The sequence below is a fragment of the Tamandua tetradactyla genome, chromosome 2 (assembly GCF_023851605.1).
Source record: "Tamandua tetradactyla isolate mTamTet1 chromosome 2, mTamTet1.pri, whole genome shotgun sequence".
In the NCBI taxonomy this organism is placed as follows: Eukaryota; Metazoa; Chordata; class Mammalia; order Pilosa; family Myrmecophagidae; genus Tamandua; species Tamandua tetradactyla.
Window position 1 is genome coordinate 134,091,935 of NC_135328.1, and position 25,371 is coordinate 134,117,305.

At 36.7% G+C, this 25,371-nt stretch overlaps 1 protein-coding gene, 1 long non-coding RNA gene and 1 other non-coding gene across 3 annotated transcripts in view; 2 read left to right on the top strand and 1 right to left on the bottom strand.

Annotated features, from left to right (window-relative positions):
- Nucleotides 1-26: 26 nt before the first annotated feature.
- LOC143673952 (uncharacterized) lies at nucleotides 27-13,201 on the top strand. The gene is made up of 3 exons (XR_013170783.1): nucleotides 27-98; nucleotides 10,641-10,776; nucleotides 13,075-13,201. It is a non-coding gene; the product is annotated as an uncharacterized LOC143673952 (long non-coding RNA).
- LOC143673947 (uncharacterized) overlaps nucleotides 8,301-25,371 on the bottom strand; it is a 405,211-nt gene continuing 388,140 nt past the window's right edge. The window contains exon 13 of the transcript XR_013170773.1: nucleotides 8,301-8,324. The gene's annotated coding sequence lies outside the window, so the exon portion shown is untranslated. The remainder of the gene's footprint in view (nucleotides 8,325-25,371) is intronic.
- Nucleotides 9,155-9,261, top strand: LOC143675186 (U6 spliceosomal RNA). The gene has a single exon (XR_013171430.1). It is a non-coding gene; the product is annotated as a U6 spliceosomal RNA (small nuclear RNA).

Genomic DNA, 25,371 nt, shown 5'->3' on the forward strand with positions numbered 1-25,371 from the left:
TCAAGGAAGGATTTCGGTGCTGGATGTGGAAGGGCCTGTCCTCCTTTCGCAATCTCGCTGCTCATACCCTTTTATACTTCAGGTATATAAAATTAAAGGTAATGGCTACTCAGCTTCATGGCTTTCTAATGTCACTGGGCTAACTAGTGTATGTGCTTGGGTCATTTGCGTCTGCTTTCTCTCAGAAGCTGTTTCCTAGGGGGGCGCTCTTGCCCTCAGGTTCCTGCCCCACACCATGGGGAGAGCATTTATACCACGGAGATTAGAAACGTGCAGATCCAGACCAGGCTGAATTTACTGATTTTTCAATTGTGAAGAGTTAAAGTGTGTTAGGAAATTTAATAACATAAAGTAAACTTAACAGTGTGTCAAGGCTCAATTGGCCCCCTTCTAATAACACAATTATGTCAAATTCTTCAGTATTTGAAAAATATTGTTCTGTGAGGAAAGGGGTAGCTAACATTAAAACTTGAGTGAAATTCTGTGGTATAGAAATCAAAAGCCTTATAGAAGAAAAATTGGCTGAATGGATTATCATAAATGATGTTGTATATTTTTTATTTTGTAGATTGTGTGCTGCACACCTATTAAAGTGTATTATATGTGTGATTATATGACCACCACATTCACTTAGATGTTCATTTTGTTAAACTTTGCTACACACTGCTCTATGCATAATTGAGCTGTAACATGGTTTTATCTTGAGGAGTGGTAGTTCTGTGGGAGGGAATGTGTTTGGTGTGTGAGCCTCATGTGTGTTCTTCCTTGGATTGTTAGTGGTCAATACATGTATTTGAAGCTTTTGCTTTTGTAGGGAAGAAATGACTGTGCTCCTGGAAATGGAATATTTTCTATATACTATCTGTGGGCCTCTTGGATATGTAAAAATTCAGATTATAAGCTATACTGTGCATGTTATTGGGACTGTGGTCCTATAAATTCAGTTTGTGGTTAGTGTATGTATTTAATGGGTTGGTGGGAATAAAGTATATGTATTCGTATGTGTGGATGGTGGTGTTGGTGTAGATATTTGGGAATAAGAAGTCATGAGTGTTTTTTGAGTGTAGCTTGGGCTCAGTGGTTTTGCAAAGTGTGAGAGATCCTACATCAAGGATTTGAGGTTATTTATTTGTAATTTGAGACTTTGAGGTGTTTTTTTAACGTGTGTGTTTTCCCCATGAATTTTGGAGATTTTTCAGTGTTCAGTTGTAGGTTTGTCAGTTTTCTACCTATGCATATAGGCAGTGTCAGGAAATGTGTCTGTGTGTATTAGTTTATAGGGTCTATGTGTTTTGTATATTTGTGGAGATGGGGAAGTCATTTAATTGTATGTAGTTCATGTTGAGTGTTGAAAATATTTATGCGATTTTCAGAAGTTGTGTGTGTATATGTCATTGAGTGTAACTATAGTGCTATTTTGTGTAGCAGGTTGATATGGTAAATGTTGGATGGAAGGACTGGGGTGTCATGAGTCTGTATTCTGGAAGATGCTGGACTTAATTCTATGAGTATTTTTGAGTGTAAGGATTATGTGTATGTAAGTGGTTTGAGGATATATGTGCATATGAGGGGAATAGAGTGGTACTTTTGCATATTTGTAGTGTGCTGGAGAATTTTGGATTATAATTGAGGCCTGTGTATATTGAGTGTATTGTGTATTCAAGGATCATTGCAATTTGGACGTACATCTTCAAATGCTATGAATTCGATTTTGTCAGTATGGAATTATTACTGTGTATCCTGGGAAGTTAGTATGTATGTACCTGATGTAGTGATAGGGGTGTGTGTTTATACATGGAAGTAAATATCTTAGTTTGCCTGAGCTGCTATGACAAACACCACAAAATGTGTTGCCTTAAACAACAAGCATTCTTTGGTCACTTTGAGGTTTGAACTCCAAATAAAGATTTGGAGGTGATTTCTCCTGAATGTCTATAGTGTTGTCGTGCTGACCACCAGCAATTCCTGGATGTGTTTCTACCTCCTATCACTTGGCAATGTCCTCTCCTTTCTAGCTTCTCTGACTTCCCAATTCTTTTTATATGGCCTCTAGCAATCTGGAATAAGGCCCACCTTCATTTACTTGGGTCACATGTTAACTAAAAACATCTTCGGGAGATTCTATTTACAATGGTTTCACATCCACAGAAAAATGGATTGAGACATGTCTGAACTGAGTTATATAATTCAATATATCACAGTGGAGTAATTGTATATCTATATATTGGGGGTATATGGTGTAATTACATTTAAGAGTTCTGGATGTGAGAGTAGGGGGTATAATTAGGGACATGGAAGTGGTTTCATGTGTACTCATATTTGGTTGACTGGAGATAGTGATTTATTTCTTCAGAATGTGTACTGGCTTGTGTGTATTTCTAGGATTGGGTGGGTGATTTATATAAATTTATTTAATTTATATACATTTATTCATAGAATCTATGGTATAAGGATTTTTAACAATGTTCTTCTTTGGAAAATTCTAGGGTTTTTCCATATCTTTTGGGGAATGTTTGAGTATTGGGGAAGTATAATTGTTCTCTGCATGGATGGGAGGGTGTGTCAAGTTGAGGGGTGTATGTATTCAGTGACCAGGAATATTTGATACAGATTGCTGGTAGGGCTGAGATTGTGGTGTGCTTGTTGTTCTGGTGAAAATATGTTATAGAGTATGTCATAGGATTGCAAGAAAACCCACCCTGAAATATAGAGTACTCTAGGCAGGAAAAAAGGTAAAATGGATCTACCTCTGCCAGGGAGAAGGGTCAACATGGCAGAACTCACAGCTCATAAGCTGACAGGGTAAGTGTGTAGATTTGTTGGAGCCATGCCTGCATTCAGTTTACACCCCAGCGATAATCTCTTTCTTTTTAGAATTAAAAGCTACCCTTTTCCCCAAATTTAAATTAAGCAGGGGGCAGGTAGGCCCTACATAGGCAGTAGTCAGTCCTCTTCATGATTTTATTTTAAGTCTTCAGGATCTTGACAGGTCTTCTGTCAAGCCTCAGAATGGACACTGCAAATGTCAACAAACCCAGAGTTGTTCCTGACTCAGAACTCTTAAAGGCTAGTGGGTCAGGGTGGGCCATAGTGGCTCAGCAGACAGAATTCTAACCTGCCATGCCAGAAGCCCAGGTTCAATTCCCAGTGCCTGCCCATGTTAAAAAAAAAAAAAGGCAGTGGGACAATGAAAATGTTAAGCCAAATCAGAAGAAGCAGTCCATTCATTCCACTAAAATTTACTGAGTTTCATTTATGTAAGCACATAGGCAAGGCACAAAAGTATTTATTTTTGAAAGTTCCTGTTCATTAGTGGTTATTGATTTCCAGCTTCATTCCATTGTGATAAGAGAAAATGCTTTGAATAATTTCAGGTTTTTACATTTACAAAGACCTGTTTTGTGCTCCAGCATATGTCCTATGCTGAATAATGTTCCATGAGCACTAGAGAGAAATGTATATCCTGGTGTTTTGGGGTTTAATGATTATATATATCTATCAGGTCTAATTCATTTAAGAAGTTTTTAAAGATCTCTATTTCCTTTTTGATCCTCTGTCTCATTGTTCTATCTATAGAAGAGAGTGGTGTACAGAAGTCTCCCATTATTATTGTTGAAATGTCTATTGCACCCTTCAGTTTTGCAAATGTTTACTTCATGTGCTTTGGAGTTCCTTGATTGGAAGTATAAACATTTATGCATGTTTTTCTTCTTGGTGAAATATCCATTTGATTATATGTAGTGTCCTTCCTCATCTCTTCTGATGCCTTTTTATTTCAAGTCTATTTTGTCCAATATTAATATAGATACTCCTGCTTTCTCTTGATTACAGCTTGCACAAAACATCTTTTGTCTATCCTTTTTTATTCAATGTCTTTGTATCCTTGAATCTAAGATGAGTCTCTTGTGAGCAGTATTTAGATGGATCATATTTTTTAATCCATTCTGCCAATCCATATCTTTTAATTGGAGAGTTTAGCCCATTAACATTCAAAGTTATTACTGTAATGGTATTTCTTGAATCTTATCATTTGTTTTTTATTTGTTAGATCTATATATTCTTTTCCCTCTTTCCCTTTGTATCTTTTAAGTTACCCTTAATAGTATTCTTCATACCTGTGCCTTCCTGCAGACCTCCTTCTTCTGTCTTTTTTCTTCAGCTCATCGAACTCCCCTTAGTATTTCTTGTAGTGCCTCTTGTTGACAAATTCTCTCAGCCTTTGTTGTCTGTGAAAATTTTAATCTCTGCCTCACTTTTGAAGAAAAACTTGGCTGGGTAAAAAATTTTTGCCTGGAAGTCTTTCTCTCTCTAGATCTTAAATATATACCATGTGTATTAGCTAGAGTTCTCTAGAGAAACAGAATCAGGAGAAAATATCTGTAGATCTAAAATTTTAAAAAGTGTCTCATGGGGCAGTGCAACAGGGGCTCAGTGGCAGATTTCTTGCCTGCCATGCCAGAGACTGAGTTCGATTCCCAGTGCCTGCCCATGCAAAAAATAAATAAATAAAAAGTGTCTCACATAATTGTGGGAAGGTAAAGTTCAAAATCTGTAGAGCAGGCTGTGAAGCTGACGACTCTGATGAAGGGTCTGGACAAACTCCACAGGAGAGGCTCACTGGTCAAAGCAGGAAGAGAGACTCTTCTGAATCCTCCTTAAAAGCCTTCCAGTGGGCGGGCCGCGGTGGCTCAGCGGGCAAAGTGCTTGCCTGCCATGCCGGAGGACCTCGGTTCGATTCCCGGCCCCAGCCCATGTAAAAAACAAACAAACAAACAAAATACAATAAAACAAGAAAATGTTTAAAGATGTTTCCCTTCCTTCCATCCTTCCTTCCTTCTCTCTGTCTTTCCTTCCCTTCCTCCCTCTCTCTTAAAAAAAAAAAAAAAAAAAGCCTTCCAGTGATTAGATTAAGCATCACTTATTGCAAAAGACACTCCCCTTAGCTGATTACAAATGCAGTGAGCTGTGGATGCAGCTTATGTAATCGTGATTTAAGTCTATGAAATGTCCTCATAGCATCAGACAGGCCAACACTTGCCTAACCAGATAAATGGGCACCACCACCTGGCCAAGTTGACACATGAACTTGACCATGACACCATATCACTGCCTTCTCACCTCCGTGGTGCGTGTTGAATAGTCTGAACTCAGTCTTTTGTGGTTTCCCTCATATGTTGTCAGCCACTTTTCTTCTGCTACTTTCAACTTCTCTTCAGCATTTAGCAGACTAATTAGTATGTGTCTTAGAGTAGGCCTATTTGGATTTATTCTATTTGTGGTTCATTGGGCTCCTTTGATTTGAAAATTTATGCATTTGATATGGGTTGGGAAATTTTCCTTCATTATCTCCTCAAATAATCTTCCTAGCCTTTTACTCTTCTCCTCTTATGGGACCCTGAGCATTCTTATACTTGTGCACTTCATATTGTCCATCATTTCCCTGAGGTGCAATTCAAATTTTTCTGTCTTTCTTGCCATTTGTTCTTTTCTGCACTTGAATTCAACTGTCCTGTCCTCTAGTTTGCTTATTCTTTCTTCTGATTCTTCAAATCTGCTGTTCAAATCTGTGTCTAGTATATTTTCAATTTAGTCTATAGTAACTTTCATCTCTGTGATAGCTGCTATTTTTCTACTTATTCTATCAAATACTTCTCTATGCTTTTCTAGTATCTTCTTGCTATCCTTTATGTCATTAGCCAAACCATTGAATTGATTTAGGAGATTTTTATGAACAACCTTTTTTAATTGTCCCTGATTGTGTGTCACCTCCAGTGTTTTAATTTGGTCATCTGGCTGGATCATAACTGCCTGCATCATTATATGCTTTTTGATTTTCTGTTGTCTTCAAGGCATTTGATTATTTTGATAGCATTATTTTGAAAGTTGGTTTCCCTCAGTCATGTAAGGTTTTGTATTTGTTTGGGTTTGCATTGAAGTTCTCCTTCTGCACTTGATTTATTAGTAATTTCCCTCCAAACCAAGGCCTGGACCTGTTGCAGGGGATGCACTTCTAATTGAGGATCCTTTTAAAGCTAGACAGATCAGCAGTTTGCCAGACTTCACTTTCCTTTCTTCCTAGAAGATAGTACCCTTGGATCTCTTCTTCCCCTCAGGTCCACCTGTCCCTGACTGTGGCAGCTGGGTGAGCTGGATGGAGAGTATGTACATTGCAGCCAGGTATGCTTGTCCTGTTGTGCACTGAAAGTCACCAATCTCAGGCTGTAGGAGGGGGTATTACACACCTCAACAGATACTCCACTTGTGGGCCTTGATGGCTGCATTACAATATATCAGAAGGTTAATAAACATCTAAGTAAAGTTCATAGAGGTTTAATTATATATGTTAATCCTTGGCTACACTCAAAGCTCTGCTCTCTCTAGGAAAATATAGGTTTATTTCTGTCCCTTTTTATGTATTTGAAAACCTCATCAGTTTTACAGACCATAGGGCATTCCCTGGATTCCAATCCAGGGAAATGTTATCAAGGAAGGCCTTATTTAACAATAAGCATTTCCTTCTTCTTGGGTAAATCATTTAGCTTAAATTAAGGAAAATAGGGTGAGCCTTTTAATTCTGTTGAAGTTCATAAAACCTTCAACAGATACCTTCATCCATTTTCCCAGAAGCCCCACTTATTTCTGTACTGTGGCCTGTTCTGGGAAAAAAACAGCAAATAATTTGGGGGATGAGTATCAGTTTTTATTTTTAAGTACGTTTAATCTGATATCATTTTCTCAGCCTGCATGTTTCAATATGGCCCTAGTCAAAAAGACATATTGTGTCACTGGAATATTCAGCATCACAGGTACTTGAGGAAATGTGCAATCCAAAAATGAAATTAAGGAAAGATTCCATTTACAAAACCAAATAATAATAAAATCCTTGTTATTAATTTGACCAAGAAGGTATAAGATGTAGCTACAGTTTTCCAAATTCATTTGAGTGAACCACTTGGGTGTGATTCAGATTTGCTATCTTAAATACAATTCTCAATCACAGTCTGGTATTTAGCTTCTTCAATTTTGTCTGATTCACAATCATCTTCTATTATAGAGTACAAAGAAAATATTTTTAGTGTTAGGGACAGGAGGCAATGTCACTATACTGAGAAATGGGTAGCTCAAATAAACTCATGTAAATAATACCTTGTCTAATATTTTAACAGTGTTAGAATTTCTTTTGCCTCTAAGTGTAGTCCTCAATAAGGGCAGGACACTTGGGTTCAACTCAAAGTTTGGTTCAAATGTTGAGATTATTGATGTAAAACACACTAAGTGGGTATTACAATATTTATTATTTACATCATTAATGTCTGGGTAGAGAGACAATCCTCTCAAGGAGGTCTGAAATGGCTTAGTGATGGAAAGGAGAAAGGCTTCAGTTTTTATTGTGGTTAGGGGATGTGGCCAGCAAGGGCTTTCACCTTTGGTAAGCTTGGCAACACACAAGGAGGGCGCATCAAGGGTTCTCACCAAATTGTCCAGATGTAGAACAAAAAGGATGAAAGAAAGGAAATGAATGACAGTTTTGATATATAACATGAGAAAATAGGGTCACATTCCTCATCACATGAGTTTACAATAGCCCAGCTGCTGATCACTGCCAAAGGTCGCTTTTTTCTTAGTCTCACACTGATCATCCTGCAAGGCAAAGAGTTTTTTGTTATTTCAATATAATCTAATTGTTTCCTATATGCTTTTGCCTATTATATTATTTCTTGGGCAAGGAATGAATAATTGAATGTCTGCCTGCATCTCTCTGACTATATGGTATAAAAGCAAATGTGCATTTATATATTAGATATAGGTCTCTTAATCCATCTGTGTACATAGTCTCATAATTTTCCTTTAACTGCTAGGAGATGAGTTTAAATGGCTGTGCCAGTTTGAATCTGTGGTGTTCCCCAGAAAAGCCATGCTGTTTAATCCTCATTGAATATTGCTAGGTGGGAATTTTTGATTATCCATAGAGATGTGACCCACCCAGTTGTGGGTGGTAACTTTTGTTTAGATGGTTTCTATGGAGATATGTCTCTACCCATTCAAGGTAGGGTTGCTTACTGGAGCCTTTTAAGAGGGAACCTGTTCCAGTTTGCTAGCTGCTGGAATGCATCACACCAGAGATGGATTGGCTTTTAATAAAAGGAGAATTATTTTGTTGGTTCTTCAGAGGAAAGGCAGCTAACTTTCCACTGAGGTTCTTTCTTACATGGAAGGCACAGGATGGTCTCTGCTGGTCTTATCTCCAGGCCCCTGGGTTCCAACAACTTTCCCCGGGGTGACTTCTTTCTGCATCTCCAAAGGCCTGGGCTGAGCTGCAAGTGCTGTGATGAGGAATGCTGAGCTGCTTAGGCTGTGCTACATTGCATTCTCTCATTTAAGCACCAGCCAATTAAGTCAAACGTCACTCATTCCAGCAGACACGCCTCCTAGTTGACTGCAGATGTAATTAGCAACAGATGAGGTTCACGTACCATTGGCTTATGTCCACAGCAACAAGACTAGGTATGCTCACCTGGCCAAGTTGACAACTGAATCTAACTAACACAGAACCGTTTTGGAAAGAGTCACAAGAGCCCATGCAGCCTAAGACCTTTGAGATAAAGAAGGAAAATGCCCCTGGGGGAGCTTCATGAATCAAGAAACCTGGAGAGGAAAGCTAGCAGATGTCACCATGTTCACTATCCAGTTGAGAAAGAAATGTTGAACGTCATCAACCTTCTTGAACCAAGGTATATTTTCTTTGGATGCCTTAGATTGGACATTTCTATAGCCTTGCTTTAATTTTGACATTTTCACAGCCTTAGAACTGTAAACTTGGCAACTTAAATTCCCCTTTTTAAAAGCCATTCCATTTCTGGTATATCACATTCCAGCAGTTTGCAAGCTAGAATAGATTTTGGTACCAGAAATGTGGGGTGCTGCTGTTGTTTGCAAATGCCAAACATATTGATGTTGCTTTTTAAATGGATAAGAGGAAGATTCCAGAGGAGTTGTGAGGAGCTTGATAGAGAAGGTCTAGAATGCTTTGAGGAGACTGTTGGTAGAAATGTGGACTCTAAAGATACTTATGATGAGGTTCTAGACAGAAATGAGGTGTGTGTTGTTGCAAACTGGAAAGAATGTGCTCTTTGTTTTAAAGTTGCAGAAAATTGTGCTTGCTTCAGCAGCACATATACTAAAATTGGAATGATATAGAGAAGATTATCATCGCCCCTGCACAAGGATGACATGCAAATTTGTGAAGTGTTCCATATTTTCTTTTAATAAAAAAATAATAAAATAAATTAAAAAATAAAGTTGCAGAAAATTTATCAAAACTGACAGCTGACTTTAGATGGAAGGCAGATTTTGAAAGTTATGAAATTGGAAATTTAGCAGAAGAGTCTATCAAATTAAATGTGGAAAGTGCAGCCTGGTTTTTCCTCACAGCTTATAGCAAAATAAGGAAAGAGATAAGCTGAGAACTAAATTCTTAGGTATAAAGAAACCAAAAGTTAATGTTCTAGACAATTCTGGGCTTCCAGGAAAGGAGACCCCAGAGACTAGTGCTTCATGTGAGGATTTAACCAAATGTGCAACCAGTCAGCCATATTGTTTCATCAGGAAAGGTTTATGAAAACTCCTGTCAGATGGGCATGATCCTTGCTTACTACATAGGAAGCCAACAAGAGTGTTGTGGGATCTGTATATATGCAACCACTTTCAGTCTGGACTAAAATTCTCAGAAAAGAGGTAAAGGTAAAATGTCTTCAGAATTAGAAATATGGAATCTAAATTCTGAAGTCAAGAAACTTGGGCCAGGAGAGCAGACCTACACAAGTACTTAGAAGGTGGGCCTTCCACTTCATTGCAGTGGAAGAGTTGTGTTGCGTGGGGCTTTGGAGAGGGTAGAGCACATTCCTTGGGAAAAGGGGAGAGTCTGGCTGCACCCATATGGAGGGGCTGAGCATGTGCTCCAGAGACGGCAGTGATCCCCAGTGCTTGGAGAAGGTGGAGCCAAGAAAGAGGTGGTCCCTGCAATGTCCCCCAAGGTTTCATTTAGAGAGAGATGGGCTATTGCATAGACCCTTGGAAAGGCAGGAGTGCCATATTCTAAAACCTCAAAGATAAATGAATCTCAGACTTTGAAATCTAATGGAGTTTGCCCTGCAGATTTTGGAAGCTGCTTCAATCCTGTGACCCCTCTGATCCTTCCAATTTCTCAATGGAAATGGGAATATAAATCCTATTGCTGTCCCCCCTTTGTATATTGGCAGCACATAACTTGTTCTGAGTTTTACAGGTCGAGAGCCATAGGATAATTTTGCCTTAGGACAGACCATGCCTGAAGCTGACTTTGATGAAATTTTGTACTGTTTCTGACTTTGTATAATATTTTTATTGTTACTGAAATTGTTAAAAGCTTTCTGATATTGTGATGTAATTAATGTATTTTGCATGTGGAAAGAATGTGTCTTTTTGGTGCCCAGAGGGTATAATGTGCCAGTTTGAATCTGTGGTGTACACCAGAAAAGCCATATACTTTAATCCTCTTTGAATATTGCTGGGTGGGGGCATGGAAATGTGACCCCCCCCTATTGTGGGTGGTAACTTTTGATTATATGGTTTCCATGGAGATATGTCTCTATCCATTCAAGGTGGGATTGCTTACTGGAGCCTTTTAAGATGGGACAGTTTTACAAAGAGCCACAAGAGCCTGTGCAGCCCAAGACCTTTGGAGATGAAGAAGGAAAATGCCCCTGGGGGGGCTTCATGAAACCAGAAGCCTGGAGAGTAAGTTAGCAAATGTTGCCATGTTTGCTATATGCCCTTCCAGTTGAGAGAGAAATCCTGAATGTAATAAGCTTCTTGAATGTAATCTTGGATGCCTTAGATTGGACATTTCTATAGCCTTGCTTTAATTTTGACATTTTCACAGCCTTAGAGTTGTAAACTTGCAACCTATTAAATTCCCCTTTTTAAAAGCCATTTCATTTTTGGTATATCACATTCTGGCAGCTTACAAACAAGAACAATTACCTTTCCCTTAACTTCTGAAACAGGAATAGTGAGTCCCTGGGCCCCAAGTTTTTAAACCTCCATTTAGCCCATTGTCATTTTTTATGATCTTTTTGTGCTTGTTCATTTCAAGTTTGAGAAGGGTAAGTGCAACTCATATACCATATATTTTGTCAGATACTTTATGTACATTACTTTTTCAGCCTCTCTATGACTTTATAATGCCAAAATTATACCCCATTTCTTGGATAACAAAACAGAGGCTCTGAATAAGCCCCTCAGAAAATAGGTATTAGGATCTTTGACAGCAGAAACACTGGCAAAGAATTCAGACTTTGTATGGGAATGTTTAGGAGATAACAGATCTGAGGCTCAGGGCCAGGCACCAGAGGATGTTGGGGAGGAAAAGAGAGGTTAAGCTGTTGCAGCTCAGGAATGGCCTTGAATTGCACACTAAGTATCTGCCCCTCTGAACTAGGTTTTATGACAGCAGGCAATATATCCAGTCAGAGCAAAATCAAATTCCCCAAACCTCCAGGCATTCTTTTCACACAGATTCAGGACCTTCTGAATTTCAAGGGAAACAAGTGATCCCTATTTCAATTATAAACTTAGATAATGATAGTAACAAAGGGATTTTGTTGATAATCTCACTGCCACTATTGTGCCTTTGGCACACCAATACACTAGCCCTGAGTGAACCTCATGCTTGTCTTGAAGTCAAGGGTGTGTCCTGCTCCTCACAGAGCTTGGCACTGATGTTTAAAACAAGTCTCTGAGGCTGATATTTTTAGCTCTATAAACAACAGCTTTCCTCATCCACAAGAGACAGTGCTCAGTGTGGGGAGATGCTGGAGCCCATCACATGTCCTAAGAAACATGAAGAAGGTGACCAGATCCTCAGCCAGGTTTGTCCTTATATTGCAAAGCCTTGCTGTCACAAGTCTAATATTTTCTACAGTAGTGTATTAAGGAAAGGTGCTTATGCTTCACAAGTCAGATCCTACTGGTCAGGTCTACATAGCAATTGGAGGAGGTGGAGGTGGTGGTGGTGATGGTTGACACAGAGTTGGAAGTGGCAGCCAGGTTCCAAAAGGCTGCCAGGGAGGAGGATTTGGCCCATATTTCAACATTGGTGACTAAAGGCCTCTCATGCAGTAATCCATGAAGTTTGGTCCTGGGAAAAGAGGATGCCTTCTTGCAGCCACATTGACCTGGATACGGAAGGAGTTAAGTTGACATATGACAGACAATAGCTGAAACCCAGGGAAGTGGGTGTCAGTGCTTTGCACCTACCCCTTCACATGTTTGAGAAGCGGAGCATTAGGGCTAGAAAACTCTACCCTTCCACTTGGTCCCACAACTGCTTAGTCATCCCACAGGGTGAACTGCTGTTATGAGTGTCAGTGCCCATGTATGGAGAATGAGGAAAGGCACATTGTGATTATTCCCGAGGATTAACAGAGGGAATTCCAAAGAATGAAGACAGGGTATTCCAGACAGTAAGACATCCACTCACAAGACCTACCTGCTCCTTCCTTCACCCCACTACAGATACTCACTATTTGCATTTTAAGAACATTCAGTATTAGAGGGAATGACAAGTCCATGCTCTACAGAAGTAGTAACAGCTACTTTTCAGAGAGTATTCCTCCAGCCTTTCCTGTCTCATCTTTGTTTCCCATGACTGCTCAGTAAGCATGACCATGCTATTCTCAGCTTAAGAGGACAGAGGCATATATAGAAACTGGATCATTGGCCCAGAGCCACACAACTTTAAAAGGCAGAAGCAGATTCAGTGCAGCACTGCTTGCCAGTATCTGCTTGTCCCCCTATACCTCCCTCCGTGCAGAGGGGTTTTCTACTCTCTGGAAGTTCTATACATGGGATTAGGATCTATGGAGAGATAGTGTTCCCAGAGTCCTGCAGGGGACAATTAGGTTTGACTATAATATTTATCTTAATTCATAGATGACAATGTATTTTAGTACACTATGAAATGTAGATTACTTTTATCCTATGGGAAAACATTATTCTATTAAAAGAGTTTAATAAATGTTCTTTTATTTTAAGGAGGAAAAGTGCAAAGATGTATGATCTGAGTATTTACCAGCTATAGGACATGCATAAGCCACAAGAGAACACACTGATGTGAATATAATTCAAGGTAAGACCTTGGATGGAAATTATACCATTAGGGAATGACTGACAGTCTTAAGTACTTCACTTTCAGTGTACATTTTCTTTAACTAATTCATAATTTCTGATAATTGAAAATCTCTTATATAAAAACATTTTGGTATCCTTCAGTAATATATTTCTAAATAGATTGGACAAAAATGACTTTTGAAATTTGCAATGAATTTGCTCTGACTAGGAACATTCACAGTTAAATGAAGCACACAAGTTAAAATTGAAGGGCTTGACTTTTCACATTCTTAAGTTATGTGCAATACATCCATTCCCAAGCAGGAAAAGCGTAAAATAACAATAGCAGAAGCCTCCTATCTGTAACACTGCAGCCTCCACAATTAGAGATCAGTGGAGTCAACTGTGTTACACAAGTTCTTCTTCAAATACAGAAGTGAAAGTCCTTCAATTCTTGCTTAGCTTCTGAGCAATTACTGCTTCTGAAGTTTACCCAAGGATGACAAGCTCAGTTTGGAGAAGCTATGCTTCTGCTTTCTTCAAAAGTGAGATACTCAAGATATCTCAGAACAAGAGGTGAGGCCAGGAGATGGTGTATATTATAATTGAAACTGCCCAGGGCCCTACTCCATTACCTCAGTAGGGAGTGGCCTTCCAGAGCTGCCTTTCCTTAGGAGTGCTGCTCCAGGTCTTGGGGCAGATAAAGGTGGGTTTATCTGAGGTTTACCTGACTTGCATATTCTGTATACAAAATTAACTGTCCCTCTACCCCTTTGTCCAATAACTTAGACTCTTTACACACTCAGGCCCTTCATCATAGGTCCGGGGTTTCCCAACTGCCTCAAATGAAATCTAAGTATTGGGTGCAGGGGTTGCTGTCTCCTAACCCCTGTGGAATACACCGCAGAGATCTGCCTTCAGGTCCAGGTGTTTTTATAACAAGTCAACCACTTGAGGATAGGACAAGGCTCAACTCTATCTAGAACTCAACACTAAAAAGGGGTCTCCCAATACATAGGGGAAATGGCTAATGGTTTAAGTGCAGATTTGAGACAGTTATGATAAGCAAACTCAGAGTCAGAATCAAGATTATTGTTTACCAGGGCATGAGGTGGAGATGGGGAATGGGATATTAAGACTCAAAGTGGACAGGGTCCCCATTTGGAATGATCAAAGTGTTTTGGTGATGGGTGGTGGTGAAGGTGCCACAACATGGTGAATGTAATTAACAGCACTGAAAACCTATATGAATGTGATTAAAAGGGGATATATTAAATAGTGTATATAGTAACATAATACGTAAATGAAATCCATGGGATTATAGTATCAAACGGTGAACCCCACATTAAACAATTTACTGTAGTTAATAGTACAGTTATGAAAATGTGCTTTCATCAATTGTAACAAATGTTCCACAGAAGAGCACAGTGTTAAACAATATGCTGGGATATGGGAATCTTGCATGTTATGCATGATTATTCTGTAAACACTCAACTTTTCTAATAAATAAAAATATAATAACATAAGAACTGCTTTAGGTAGGAAGAAAACCCTAGGTATATACAACATTGGTCTATAGTTTTAGTTTGCATATAATCTGAATGACCTGTATGACCTGTTTGGTCATATATTATATGAATATTTCTGTATGTTATATACTTATGGACTTTAGTATTATAGTCATGAAAAAAGGAAAAATCAATTAGAAATTTATGGTAAAGCTTTAGGGTTACATTTTTGCATTATAAGATTCAAATTACATATGAATTTAATTTATGACTGGAATACTATAATTCACAATAAAAAATGAAAACAGACAAAAAGAAAAAGTTACCTCCAACAACAGTAAATGCTTGGTCATGGTCTTAAAGCAGTCTTGAATTAGATTACCCACAAAGACAAAGCATGAAAATATTTTCTCTAGGCAGAGTATACAGTACATATTCTAAGATGTTGTTCATTTTATTTTGCTCAAAAAAAGGAAAATAAGTTCTTCAAACTTGATCCTGCAAGGTGGGAAATGAATCTGCGCAATTCCCACATCATATGCATAACTCAAAAATGGTCTGCAAAGATGACTTTTTATGTTTTTAATTCAAAACCCCTCATATCTGTGGGGGTATGTAATATTTCTTCTGAATATTTTGCCACTTACTAAATGTGGAGAGCATAAAATCATTGCTAGCTAAAGATTCCTTACTGTCTGTGTTTTCATGAATTTTTTTCTACTACAAGCCTCAGAACAATCACTGAAAATTGTTATATACTGAAACAGGAAGCAATATCTCAATAGGTAACTTGGTCACAGAGAATGCAAAGGTGAAATTATTGGTGGAGGACAGAAAGAGTAGGGATTATGAAAACAACAGAAACAACTGAGGAGCAGAAACTGGTGGTTCCTAAAGACCTTCCTCCAAAAGTAAATTACACTCAAGAATCTCTGATAAGAGATGGGAAGGAAAGAAAAGAACAGATTATAGGATAAAAGCAGAAAGAAAGAAAGGCAGTTTCTTACTGACTAAATATGGCAAATGTAAGGCATTAACTTTTCACAAAAATGATAAAATGATCTACATTATTAGTCCATGCATTCATTTACATAACACAATTTGAAGCCATGACCACAGAACATCTTATTCTTGCATGTCCATCTTTCTTGGTCATACATTTCTTGGAGGTTTTAGATTTTCATTCTCAGTATTTTTCTTTCTTCTCCTGAAGCACCTTTCTTAGACTGCAAAGAATTACAATCATCTTCCAGTGCTTTTCAGCATCCTGTAAAATATAGAACATTTGTGCACTGCATATGTGCACATGAACCTGTGTACTTGGTTGGGAGGAAGAGAGAGGCCTGAATCCAGAAAGCAGGAAGCCATTCTTTACCTTCTGTGGTAGTTAGATTCAGGTGTCAAGTTGGCTAGGTGAAGGTGTCTAGTTCTATTGTTGTGGACATGAGCCAGTGGCATGTGAACCTCATCGGTTGCTGATTACATCTGCAGTTGGCTAGGAGGCATGCCTGCTGTGATGAATGATGTTTGATTTAATTGGCTGGTGCTTAAATGAGAGACTCAACTTAGCACAGGCCAAGCAGCTCAGCATACCTCATCTCAGCACTCAAAGCTCAGTCCAGGCATTTGGAGATAAGGAAAGGAATCACCCCGGGGAAAAGCTGTTAGAACCCAGAGGCCTAGAGAGAAGGCCAGCAGATCACCCTGTGCCTTCTCACATAAGAAAGAACCTCAGTTGAAAGTTAGCTGCCTTTCCTTGGAAGAACTATGCATTAACTAAATAAATCCCCTTTCATTGAAAGTCAATCCACCTCTGATGTGTCGCATTCTGGCAGGTAGCAAATTACAACACCTTCTAATGCCAAAGCATTTTTACTAGGTGAGAATGTCTTCTCAATAGCAGTACCTCCCAGGGTACAATCTTTGAACTCTGGGCCTCTCAGTCCATATTGTAATATTAATACTGCAAAGTTGCCTAAAATTGCAAAAAAGAAAAATCTTATACCTACTCATCAAAATAAAAAATTCAAAAGCAAAAATGTGATAACAATTAACAACACTTTTACCATTTCTTCATCCTTGATATTCTGACCTCCATTCAATTTCATTGGAAATTGAAATAGGATATCTTTTGAATTATGTCAACCAGGATGTTGTTGATTGCATTGAGGGATTTTTTTGTTATCTTATGCATGTTGAATTTGGTCACTTTGACACCTTACTTTTACTTCTGTTTTTAGAATGGAACCAAGGGAAAACTGGCAATTTTACCTTAAAATTATTCACCTCATCTGAGAGAGTCTTACTTCATTCATTGATTTCCTTAACATATTTTTTTACTGATCTATAGAAAAATGTAATAAAAGCTTCACAGCTCAAAATATAAATCAGAGTATTATTAAAACCTAGACATAACTGGGTATATCCTGACAAAACCAAAGAATAGAATATTATACACATATGATGCTGGATTCAGATTTAGGTTGTTTATAGAAAATTGTGATACAAGACTTTATAATGCAAGAAATTAAACATTTATCATGGAATACTGTAATTTTCTTGATATACACCAGCAGGCTCTCATTCATTTTTCTTGAGTATGGTTGTGCTAGGTACCACCTACTCCAGGTTTCAGTTTAGTATCATCAGTTGCCCCTTAAGTATTTCTAATGTAAATTGAACTCCTCTAAACTCCCACAATCTGTCCGTCATCTCAATCACTTTTCCTCTACAATTCCTTAATTCAGAGAAGCAAACAAGGAATTCCCAATTTTTTCTTAGCTATCAATAAACCAGTTATCAGAAATCATGGTATCTTCTAACTGAATTAAAGCCTATCTTAAGCATCAATCTGAAAATATTTTAGAGACAACATAAGCTAAAAGCTTACCTACATATAACATGCCTCACCAAGAAGAAAGGAAACAATATTAAATTTGATGTTAGAACATTTTATTAATAAAATCTTCTAAATCCTGAAAAGCAGTCAAAATCAAAGCCAAAAGTGATTATAGTATTGGCTTGGTTTAGGATAATGAACCCATAGGAAGAAAAAATAGGAAAGATTTTTGAAAACTTCTAATTTAAATGTTAATTCATACTTCAAAGTCAGTTTTGGGTATACTAATAAGGCAGGTACCTTGTCTTGGAATAAAATTCTATCTATTCCTTCCTTAAACATGCACAAATCTACTTTTATAATGTGAATAGCAGGAATTTTATAATAAATACAATATATTATCATTAAGCTGAAATCACTCTTTTGTCAACCCCTAAATGGAAACAGGAGTTTCAGAACCAGGAATTTTTTTTAAAGCCCATGTGCAAAAAAAAGTAAAAGCAAACCTTTGGAATGGGAAACAACTCTTGACTCACCAGTAAGCTTCTCAGATAATTTACTCAGTGTTGGATACTGCCTGAACTGATAAATTTAATGATCCAGGTAAAATGATTGTGCTAGAAAACTACAGACAGAAATCATCAAATCATCTTGGGAGTGGGGCTTCCAAATTAAATGTACAACCGAGAAGAAAAATGACAGCTAACATATCTAGAGAGGGTGAACTGTTCTTCAGAAACCCCAATCATCACCACCTGACATCACTGAATTATAGCTTAATAAAATCCAGACAGGAACCAATTAAAACACCAAACAATGTAGCTGTTCTTTATCACCTAGAACATATTATCCCACTGAAATTTTGTAAGTTGTGATTTGCTGCTGAGGCTGCCCAAAACATTCATTGCAATAATGGAATCTTACTGTAGTATGGGAACACTGGAATGTTATCATCCAGAAAGATCCAACCATGAAAGTAATGGAACTGCTCAACTCATGAAATCTTCTGGAAGTGAAGAGGAAATTAGGGGTTGTGCAGAAGCATGTGGAAAGAAGACACTTCTTTGGCTGGAGTCAAAAATCACTTCACTACATAAGCGTGAACTATGGATATTAATTAAATGTTTCTAATATTGGTCTCAGGTTAAGTAGGACTTCACATTTCATCCCGGTGTATTTTAAATTAATGCTACAAATATTTTGGTATGTAAAATGATTTCTACCTTCTTATATCAGTCAAAAGCAGATCCTTCTATATTACTAGAAGGAAATATTTAGGGATAATGGCCTCAGGTTTATAAATACTCATCAAAACTGTATTTTAAAAAGCAGAAATGTAAACATTGTAGATGTCTGGAAGTAGGTGTATACAGAATAAAAGGATATAAACAGTTTCAGGTTTTTAAATTACATAATAAAAACTTCATTCCAGTATGTTTGTGAGAATTCAGAGTTCTACAGAAATTAAAGTGTCCACCTAACTCTTAATATTTCACTTTCAATAGAATGCACTTTTAATTTGAATTTTCACTTTACATTTGTACATTTATCTTCTTCTCTGACTTCTTTAAGTTAAAAGTTTAAGCTACATGTGTTACCAGGTTAGCTTCAATTTCAAGCATTAATTTATCTTCATGTGATTCATGTAAGTGATATTTGGGAGTGGAAGTCATGATTTGATTAACAATTTATTATTTAAAAAGGCTTTTCTTGGATATGCTGATCATTAGTTAAAAATGATTATATAAAACAATGCATGTGGGCAGTGCAGCAGTGACTCAGTGGTAAAATTCTTGCCTGCCATTCTAGAGAATGATCATGGATCTGCATGTGATAAAAGAAATTAATCCTTGAGAGCGGTTAAAATGGAAAATTTCAAGTTGTAAATACATTACTACAACTAAAAAGCTCTTTTAAAAAAGAATGCATTTGTACAGCATGTCTCAACATTTTTCATTCTCAACTTCCCATTTTTAATTCTATATATTAATTGTCTATTAAAATATTTAAAATTGAATGAAAGAGAAGTTAAGCCTTAAAATATATACAGAATTTGGATTGGTGAAGTATGAAGTCAGTTTTCACCTTTTTGTAAATATAATGTTGGATCATCCAGAACAACTGAGTGATGAGAATAGTAAGTAGATACTTCAGGATTTCCTTTCCACAACAAAGTGCTGGAAATGACAGCAAAAATATTTGAAAGCTAATCAATCCACATCCTTGCTTTAAAAAAGTAAGGGAGGTCAAAACTGACTAAGATCTGTGAGATACTCTGAAGAAAAAAGTTTAAATTAAATTCATTTAAAAAACTGTTTTCAAATGAGCATTCAGATTAGGGAAAGAAGAATATGTTATGTCTTATGTGCACCACTGAATTTCTCACATGGAAAGAAAATCCCACATATCCTTGAAGGTGAATCAACTAGGCATTATACAAGTACATTTAATTTTTGAAATTCCTTACAATGTTTGAAATTCCTTACAATGTGGATTGTGTGCAGAATGGAAGCAAACTGTAAAGCCAGATATGGACCTAGATTTGCAAAAGTTGCTTCTCAGGATATATATTAAAAGAAAAATAGAAGATAAAAGAAAGTTATAATTGTGAATAGATTCTAATGATACAATGTCCTTCTAAAATGGCTCCTGTAGAAGGGAATAGAGAGAAGAGGAAAGAAGGAATTATAAAGCAACTGCAAGGAATAAACAAAGTTAAATGACAGAAGAGGAAAAGATTTTTCAGAGCAGAAGAAATGGATCAGCATTTTTCATTGCCTGAGAAGGATGTCTGTTAATGATTTCACCCATTGTGATGTACACAAGCTGTTTCTTCATCAAGTATTATGGTTTATTTTTTCTCTCCTATGTCTGGGGACTTGCTTTGACCAATAGAGTGCAACAAAAGTAAAGCTGTGCCATTTCTAAGTCCAGATTTATGAGGCCTGGCATGTTCTACATTCTTTTTCTTTCAGCCATAGACCACCAAATTAAAAAAAATAGACATTAGTTGTTATGGCCATAGGATCAGAGGCATCAAGCCTGTGAATGACCTCATGGTTTATTCTTCAGGCTCCTCTATGTGCCCCAGCCAAGAAGACATGTAGGAAAAATGAAGCAGGACTGTATAAATCTGGTCATCACTTAACCCCATGTATATTGGGCAAAAACTGTCTTAGGCCACTAGCTTTTGTTATGGGTTTTATGCAGAAATATCAACATATGCCATTTAGGAAAAGTTAATATACATGTACAAATACGCAGAGAAACATATACCACAGTGCATTGTAAATGCATTATGAGAAGAACATATCCATGACAGTATAAGGAGCAGAAGGGATTGCCTTTTAAAAAAAATGGTAAAGTCCAGATACAAATTGGATTTCTTATTAGCAGTGTTGTCTGCAGCAGAAATGTTCCAACATGCTAATATTTTATGAGTAAATGACTTGGATTCTATAATAAAATACTCACTAAACATATGTTAGAAGGAGAATGAAGTCATGCAATTATCAGATAATCAAGGATCAGAAAATGTATATTTTGATTGTGGGAAAATGGCAGAAAAACCAACCACATGATTCACAGTCCACATACCAGAATAAATATCAGACAGGGAGTAATTGTATTAAGCAACTATTTTGAAATTCCAGAGTCTAGTAGAACACAATACAGAATCCAAGGAAAAGAGGGAGAAAGAGGCTAGTGAATTACAGGCCATTTGGAGCTAGTCTGCACCCCATTTGTAGGTCTCTGACTGGGAAAGACTGATTTTGAAAGTATTCTCTGGGATAGTCTCAGAGATTTTCCAGAATTTGCCCTCCAGGTGAAAGCAGTTTAAGACATGGAAAAGAATGTAAGAATCTGTTGAGGTAGATAGCCTGGGGCAAAGATTTGGTTGCTTTAAACCCCCAGGAGAGGGAGTTCTGTCTCATAGGAAATAGTGAAAGCAAACAGCAGATGTTAACAAATAGAAAAAGGAATAAGCCACTAGATGGCAGGCAATTAAAATCAGAAGAACATATATAGAAAAGAATAGAAAAATATTGAGCAGTGTTTCAGGGACTTGAGTGGCAGTATGAAGCATATGTACATATGTATCATGGGTATCCTAGAAGCAAGAGGAAAGCAGTGGGGCAGAAAGAATATTTGAGGACATAATGGACATAATGGCTCCCAATTTTCCAACTCTTTGGAATGACAAAAATTACATGTCCAAGAAAAACAAAGCACACCAAACAATAAACCTTAGTAGACCCACTCTGAGACACATAGTTATCAGAATATCAAATGCCAGAGATAAAGATAAAATTCTGAAAGCAGCCAAAGGAAAGCTATTCATCACATATAAGTGATCAATAAAACTATGTGACAATTTCTCATCAGAGACTATGAAGTAGTTCCTGGGAGTGGTATGATATATTTAAGCTATGAACAGAGAAAAATTGCCAGCCAAAAATCCTTTATCTGGCAAAACTATCATTCAAAATTAAAGGAGAGTTTAAAATATTCACAAATTAAATGAAACAGAGAGTTGGTTAATAAGATATCTGCCCTGTAAGAATTACTAAAGGGCGTTCTGCAGGTTTAAAGGGAAAGACAGGAGAGAGTGGCTTGGAATAGTTTGAACTGAAGATCTTTACTAAAGGTAACTGTTACAGTTTGCAGGTTGCCAGAATGTGATATACCAGAATGGTTTTTAAATGGGGGAATTTATTAAGTTTCAAATTTACTGTTCTAAAGCCATGAAAATGTCCCAGTTAGAACAAGTCTATAAAAATGTCCAAATTAAGACACCAGCAAGAGGTTACCTTCACTCAAGAAAGGCTAATGAAGTTCAGGATTTCTTTTTCAGCTGGAAAGGCACATGGCAAACATGGCAATGTCTGCTAGCTGTCTTTCCAGGTGTCTTGTTTCGTGAAGCTCCACCAATGGTGCTTTTCTTCTTCATCTCCAAAGGTCTCTGGCTGCATGGTCTGTCATGGATCTCATGGCTGTGAAGCTTTTTTCTGAAATGTTTCTTCTATTAAAGGATTCCGGTAAATTAATCAAGATCCCCCTGGAATGGATGGAGTCACATCTCCCTCTAATCAAGGGTTAATATCTACAATTGGTGTCACATCTCCATGAAGATAATTTAATCAAGTTTCCAACCTACAATACTGAATAGCAATTAGAAAAAATGTCTGCCTTCACAAGATGGACCAGGAAAAGGTTAATTGTACTGTATCAGCAATATATAACTCTATTCTTTTGTTTCTATGAGAGACAGAATATAATTGAACAGGAAAAAAAGTCAAATTTCCTGATTATGGGCAAGCAGAATATAAAGAGGTAATGTGGGGCAAAAAAATAGATACACAGCAGAAACTGAGGGATATTGTAAGCAGGGATTGTCTATGCTATTAAAGCTAAATTCAATAAGATTTAAGATGAGTTATCTTTTCAATTTACTAGTTCATAAGCTTATAATAACTATAAGGACATAATTATAAATATTAAAATTAATTATATTTTATAATACATGTATTATGAAATATGGAATAATTACTATTTATCATGTAATTAATATGTTATTTATAATTATATATAATTATAAATTATAATAATTTTTAATATAAGATTGTAATAACTATGAATTATAATCGTTAGGTTATAATAAGATTTAAGGTAAGTTGTTATCTTTTCAGATAATTGAGTTACAGACATAGGCTGTGTTTTACCACAGTGCAGCCACAAAGAAAGTATTAAAAATACACAAAAGCAAAAATGAGAAATGGATAAGAAACATAAATCACAAAAAATCACACATACAGAATAAGAGGCTTCAATAAAGGAAAAGAGACATAAAAAAATGACATACAAAAAAACCAAAGGACAAAATGGCTGAAGTACTGCCTTTACTGTAATAACACTGAATATTAATGGATTAAATTCTCCATCCAAAAGGCACACAATGGCAGAATGGATATAAAAGCAAAATTCAACTATAAATTGTTTACAAGAAACTCACCTTAGATACAAAGACTCATATAGGTTGAAAGTGAAAGTATGGAAAAAGATAGAAAATAATAAACAAACAAGAGATCAGCTAGCTAAATTAATGTTGGACAAAATAGACTTTAATAACAAAGCTATTGGAAGTGACAAAGAGGGAAACTATTTATTAATAAAGAGGTCAATCCACTAAGAAGAAATAGCAACCATTCATATTTATGCACCTAACCACAGTGTACCAAAATACATAAGGCAAATGCAGGCAAACTGAAAGGAGAAACAGACACCTCCAAAATATTTATTACAGATTTCAATACACCATTCTCACCATTAAATATCACATCTAAACATAAGATCAATGAGGAAACAGAGAACTTGAATAATATGATAAATGAACTAGACTTAACATATATATACAGAATACTGCTTCCCCAAATAACAAGATGCAAATTCTTCTCAAGTGCACATAGATCCACTATAGACCACATGTTGGGTCACAAATCAAACTTGATAAATTTTGAAGAGATTGGAATTATAGAGTGCCTTTTCTCTGACTACAGTGAACAAACCTGGAAATAAATTACAGGCAGAGAACTGGAAAATCAATAAATATGGACTTTAAATGACATACATATAAAAGAATGGGTCATGAAGAAATTGCAAGGTAGATCACTAAATACATTGAGACAGATGAAAATATGAACGCTACCTATCAAAACTTATGAAATGCAACAAAGGCAGTAATGAGAGGGCAATTTATAAACCTAAATGCTTACATTAGAAAAAGAAAGCTAATTAAAGACTTAATGACATACCTCAAGGGACAAGTAAAAGAACAGCAAACTAAACCCAAAAGGAAGCAGATAAGAAGAAATGAAAATAGGAAAACTAGCAAAACCAAAATTTGGTTCTATGAAATGACCAGTAAAATAGGCAAAACTTTAGGGCAGGCCATGGTGGCTCATCAGGCAGAGTTCTTGCCTGACATGCCAAAGACCCTGGTTGGATTCTCGGTACCTGCCCATGCAAAAAAACAAACAAAAACAGACAAAACTTTAGTTGGCCTTATAAAAAAAGAAAATACATGTATTACTACTGACCCCATAGAAATAAAAAGGATCATAGAAGGATACTATGAACAACTGTAAACTAGAAAATTAGGCAACCTAGATGAAATGAATAAAGTTCTAGAAACACCGTAACAACCTACACTGATTCTAGATGTAATAGAAGATCTCAACAGGTGAAGTACAAGTAAGGAGATTGAATCACTCATTATGAACTTCCTCAAAAAGAGAGGCCAGGGACTAGATAGCTTCACAGATTAATTGCACCAAACATTCCAAGAAGGATTAATACCAATCCTGCTAAACTATTCCATAAAATTAAACAGGAGGAACACTACTTTACTCATTCTATGATGCCAACATCACCCTAATAACAAATCCAGATAAATATATTACAAGAAAAGAAAACTATAGATCAATTAGTCTTATGAATGTACATGTGAACATACCAAAGAGGATATATGCCATTTAAATCCAACTGCACAATTATAGAATTACACACCTTGATCATGTGGGATTTACCTAAGTTATGCAAGGATGGTTCAATGTAGGAAAGTCAATTAATGTAATACACCACATTAGTAAAATGAAGGAAAAAAATACACAGGATCAACTCAATTGATGCAGAAAGAGGAGAAGCTTTTTTAAAAATCCAACAGCTTTTCAAAATTGTTAAAAACACATCAAAATAGTAATAGAAGAAAACTTCCTCAACATGATAAAGAACATAAATGAAATAGGCACTGCTAGCATCATACTCAATGGTGAAAGACTAGAAGCCTGTGGGATGTGGAACAAGACAAGGATGCCC